Source organism: Triticum aestivum, chromosome 4D, assembly GCF_018294505.1.
Source record: "Triticum aestivum cultivar Chinese Spring chromosome 4D, IWGSC CS RefSeq v2.1, whole genome shotgun sequence".
In the NCBI taxonomy this organism is placed as follows: domain Eukaryota; kingdom Viridiplantae; phylum Streptophyta; class Magnoliopsida; order Poales; family Poaceae; genus Triticum; species Triticum aestivum.
In genome coordinates, this window is record NC_057805.1 from 146,374,753 (window position 1) to 146,380,383 (window position 5,631).

At 44.5% G+C, this 5,631-nt stretch overlaps 1 long non-coding RNA gene across 7 annotated transcripts; it reads right to left on the reverse strand.

Annotated features, from left to right (window-relative positions):
* Positions 1-208: 208 nt before the first annotated feature.
* LOC123096942 (uncharacterized) lies at positions 209-4,837 on the reverse strand. Of its 7 annotated transcripts, XR_006446793.1 has the most exons (8): positions 4,579-4,837; positions 4,326-4,483; positions 3,884-4,211; positions 3,490-3,782; positions 2,305-2,460; positions 1,830-1,942; positions 1,637-1,729; positions 209-741 (listed from the first exon to the last, which is right to left on the reverse strand). It is a non-coding gene; the product is annotated as an uncharacterized lncRNA (long non-coding RNA). The 7 variants fall into 7 exon arrangements; XR_006446792.1 differs by having other exon boundaries at positions 1,830-2,460; XR_006446797.1 differs by adding an exon at positions 1,488-1,557 and having other exon boundaries at positions 1,830-3,782; positions 4,326-4,813.
* Positions 4,838-5,631: the final 794 nt, after the last annotated feature.

A 5,631-nucleotide genomic window follows, 5' to 3' on the forward strand; every position in this document is an offset into this window, starting at 1 on the left:
GTGCGGCTGATATGTATTTCTTCCAGACCTCAGTGTGCGCCTCCCTGCCGTCGGTAGCACTGTTGGATGTTTAGCTGAATGGGACAATCAACGTTTCTTTGCATATATATATGTGGGACAACTAGCGTTTCTTCATGGTGTATTCGCTATGAACCATTGTGATTGCACATAACCCTAATTTTCTTTCCCGTTGCAACGCAAGGGCATATGTGCTAGTAAAATCCAATATATCAAATATGTTAAAATCCAGTAAATAATGCTAGTAAAGTATATACAAATTTGCACTTCCAATACACTGAACAAAAAATGTACATACATCAGCATTCACTACTCCTTTCAACAATGCTAGAACATGATCACTTGTTTGTCTTTCAGCAGACAATCTTTGACCACTGGCAACCGGGGAGCTGCTGGAGATCGCTCCTCAGCTAGCTTAGCTGTTTGTTCATCTAAAAAAGAAAAAGGGTTACCTTTCCATTAATTTTAGTCTTGTAGTTACAGCCCCTCAAGTATTTGGTCACCTATATGTACTCTGTTTTCCAGTACCTTGTTTCATAATTATCCTATGTATTTTCTTGAAGAGTGCAGGCTTATTCTACACCAATTCCCCTCCATCCTCGAGTTACCTGGCCACCGTAGCTCCTCTCCTCTCTCTTGCCGCTCCATGTGCTAGCTTTGAAAATGCCAAATTATATTGTGTCGCATTGTTATGTACGTAGTTATGATCAATAACACAAATACCTAAAAGCAAAGAAGAAAACCAAAGTGAAATTGCTGGGAAAATGTCAACAAATCACATACTGCTAGATGAACCATAAGAATATGAGTACCCCATTATGTCTCAAATCATCATAATACAGTGATAGGTGATGTATAGGGAGATAAAAGACATTGGCAATAATTAATAATACTTACTGGTTAAAGAAAGAAATTGGTCATCTAAAATTATGAATATGAAGATAATGAACCCATGAAGATACTAACGATTAGAATTATCCTTCCTTTCAATCTCCATCTTTAACAAACAGGATAACCCAAAATGAATAGGCGATACTTTTAACAAAAATCTAAAAAAAATTAAGGATAAGCTATAGAATATGTTACCATTAAGGTAGATGTTAATTGCAAGAACAACTTTTAGATCAATGCTACACTTTTGTCATGCATCACGTTAACATGTGCCGCAACTTGTGGAGGATAACATGTGCTCATTATTCATGTGCATCCAGATCTCCAAGTATTAACACAAGAAATTATTCAGTTGTAACACACTTTAGCCATGCCCGAAATATGATTAGTGGAATGCTCTGCTCGGTAAATTATTACCCAGCGCATATTGTTTCACCAATTTTGAACAAATGGACTGGATCGCTTATCAAGTATTTTCAAGCGATGAAACTAATATCACATGTGGAAAAATGCTTTTCAGGCTTTCCTCTTACGATACTATAGAAACTTGGTTCTCTCACATGTACATATGAACCTACTTATGATAATGTTGATCCCAGCCACGTATGGAAACACTGATTGAGATTTACTCAATAGGATAGCTAAAACCTGACAGTAGTGATTTTTTAAATGTTAGTAGTAATCCAGACCAAAAGAACAAGGTAAGCGAGTGAAAGAGTCAACTTACCTTTAACAAAATTTTGTCATATGCCAAAAAAGTTTCATCCCTGAATGTTTAATGAAGAGATGCTTCTGGCACTTTTGGTTCCTCCATATCACGCTGCAATGAACATGTCCCATTGGAAAAATTAGATATATAAAAAAATTAAAATGGCAGCAATTACTATTCAATAGTGAACAATCAGGCTATTAGAACATACCTATATACAGTTGTGTAGCACCATAACATCTTAAATTGGGATAAAGACAGCCAAAGTTCACCATTAATATACAATCAGGCTTCTGAACAATAACTGCCAGCAGCCCAACAGTACTAATCAAATGAAATAAGATAAATTCAGTTACTTCAGAATAGTAGAACCTGGCCAATGGTTGGCCGTATGAAGAAAAAATAAGGATGGAGATGTTTATGTGAAGAAGAACTGAAGTCATATCATCTCCTGCTGCACAACCAACTACTGGCCAATGGTTGGCCGTATGAACATACAAGTACCAAAATGACATGGACTGTAATAGTCTTGAACCTATATAGACACGGGTTATTCTAGAAATATATCTGGAACAGGTTGTACGTGCGGCGTCAATACTATGGCTGAATCAAACGATCAATTAACCCTAATACATACTACGAGCACCCACATATACAAAACATGCAATCAGAAGAAAGAAGAGTACATCGAGCAGCTTGAAAGGGTTTCGCATGGTGGCGAAGCTTCACAGGCAGGCAGGCAGGCAACAGTGCGGACGAACATCTCGCTCGCAACCTATGGATTTGGCTTCTTAATGGCATGGCTAAGTATGCCAGTGCCTCAGACTTCGAGATGTAGAGTTCTAGAAAAAAAGCAGATTTGAGGATCTGGGTTAGCAAATTTACTACCAAATGATTAATACCATAGCACCATGAAGACGGAAGCATGTCTGCTAGTTTTAGCTATTATATCATATTAGGTGGATTAACATTACATTGCTAAGATTATTAAATTAGCAGTGCACCCATGATATGCTCTCAAACAAAATACAAGCGTTCACTAAAAGAAGCATAGCAAACATTAGTCTGTAAGTAAATGATTTAAAAAAAATATTCCTCAACCAGCCATGCCTCACTCTAGTGCTGCCACCGCCCTCGTTCACCGTATAATCTACGGCCCAGGTCGTTCTGCCCGTGTAAGAGACGTGAGACATAGGACACATGAGGAATGGAAGTAAGAATCGATATGAGGTCAGAAAATCTTTTATCTGTATCTTCAATGAGGCAAATCCCCCTTCTGAATTGACAACAATTATCAAACCTTGCAATGCATGATGGGTTCGATGACAGATTTAGTGTATGAGATAGAACCTCTGCCAATCTTGTTAACTTGGGTCATTATTCAGTAGTCAACATCTTAGAAAAGGATGAGAGGTGTGGTAGACATGGTGGAGGAATCTTAACATATATAGCACTTCCCAGAAAAGAAGATATTAGCACCATAGTTGAAATGTGTCTATAAAAAGGAGTCCTATTGTGCTTCGAAAAGGGAGTCTGATTTCAGAGTAATCCAAGTTATTCAAGTGATTAACAATGAAACAAACTCTGCAATTTGAGTATTTCCTAAATAAAGTGATATATACACGCACCAAATATTTGTGAAGTTAGAGAGAACTATCGATTTGAGGTATGTATGACTCAAGAAGGGAAACCTCTACATTGAGTACTCAAAGCTAACGAAAGGAAGCCACATGATCAGGTATTTGAGGCATGCAATGTAGAACCTTAGCCGGGATAAACTGCAATTGGTCAAACATGCACTCACATAACCTGGAACGCTCTGAAACAGAAGTTTAATCTAGCAGCCAGCAACCGCGTACGCGAGGAAATACCTGCCTGATTGTACATATATGGAAAGGTGTTGAGCAAGATGCACGGCTAGTTCATGAGATAGACTTTGCGCCCTTCGGGTCCAGCATGGTGAAGTGGATCACACCTCCTGTATCCACCACGAAATCGATCTATGGCATGTACTCCTTCATTCTTCTGGACCTAGCTAGAGAACCTGACACCGTTGATGTAGCTTGCCGATCCAAGACCAAACACGTAGAATGGCCGGTTTGCCCAAATATGTTACGTTGTGCTTGCACTCGTGTACTTGTCCGGCAACGCCCGAGGATTCTTCCTGCAACCAGCAAGAATCCCTATCAATCATCAACATCTTCATCACTCCACCGATTCACTCACTGAACCAAGCAAGTAATGGAGGGAGGACGGAGGACTCACAACACTTTCATCTCGTTGAAGACGAGGAAGTGGGCGGCTCAACAGTGCCGGGCGTGCTTGGGAATGGACCGCCAGGCGATGACGGGTCCAGCACGTGCGCCTGCGGGTCGTCCGAGTTGGAGCTCCCAGTAGAACTCCACCGTCGCGTTGTAATCCGCCGCCATGAACACATTGAGAGAGCCGTTGGGCCCCACGAACTTGGCCAGGGACTTTTGGCCGCGCGACGGGATCGCCGACCGACACCAGGCACAACATCGACTTCAGCGAGTCCCCCACGAACATCAGCCTCTTGTTCCGCAGCCGCTCCAGCAGCAACCGCGCGTTGAACCTACAGCAAGATTCAATTCGGGTGGGTTGAGACCTACGAGTGCTGATGAACTGAATTGAATTGGGGATGGATGGATGGATGCTCGGCCATGGCGCCGGAGGTACGGTATGGTACCTGGGGAGGTCGCAGGAGGAAGGCTGCCAGCGCCACCGCTGGTACGAGTCGTCGCGCCGGCCGTTGCGCATGCAGGTCACCTGCTCCGTCAGGAACTCGCACACCGGCTCCCTGTACAGTGGCACCTGGGACGCCTCCGCGTCGTACGTCCACCACCCCTGGTACAGGTTGCACGCCAGCGGTTGGAAGTGCGGCGGAGGGGCGGCCTGCGGCGGCGGCTAGATCCGACGGGGTATTGAGTTGGTAGGATTACCTGGGGTTGAAACCGGCCTGCGGCGGCGATCGGCGGGGTATTCCGGAGGGGATCCGCGGCGGGGACGGCGGCTTTACCGTGGCCACGACGACGGCGATACAGAACTGATGACGAGGGCGAGATCCGGCGGGGTCTTCTCGAGTCGTCCAGCGGCAGCTAGATCCGACGGGGTCTCCTCCACGAGATCGGCGGCGCTAACGTCGAGGTCGAGGGGATCGCAACGTGTGTGGGTGGGGTCGGGGGAGGGGAAGGGCGAAATAAAACCAGCGAAAAAAAACCGTAACGAAAAAACCGAAGGTGGGACATAAAAAACCTGAAAGTGAGACTACCAACTGATCGAGTAGAGATATCTCCTCACGTTGATTTTTTCACCCTCCTAATAAAACCTTTATTAACATGTGCAAACTTTCCTAACCAGACATATCACAAACGGGTAGGTAATAATATCATGTTACCAAGCAATAAAACCTCATTTCATGGAAATCAATTCAAAATCCTAATTTTCCTAAAACATCAATTCTTACCTTTCTTATTTTGTTTGGTCCCGCCTATCTATTCCCACAAAAAAAGGAAACGTACCTCCCGTTTCCAATTTTCTCTCCATGAAATCAGCGATGGACCACCGCTCAAAGGAAAAATAAATGCCCACCTCTTTTCAGACTCCCGAACAACGAACATGGGCTGTCGCCTGCTCGCTCGGACGCCCCCGCCATCCCCACCCCGCTTAGACGCCGCCGCCGTCCCCACCCCGCTCGCACTCCGTCGCCGCCCTTGCTCAAAAGCCTCGGTCCTCGCCATTGGCCGTCTCCCTCAGCGCCACTCCCTCCCTCCCATCACCGTTGTCGCGTTGACAACACTGCGGTGGCTTTGCCGAACCAACGCCGCCGATTTTTTCCTCAACGGTCGTCCTCGTGCCGTCGAGCAAGCCTGGTTTGCCAGCTACAATTTCCGTCCTAAATCTTCAATCATCCATTGATGCCTCTTATAATTTCTCATGTAATGCTACTTTCAGATCCATTTGTGTTGTGCCTCTACACCACGCAGCAGTACCTT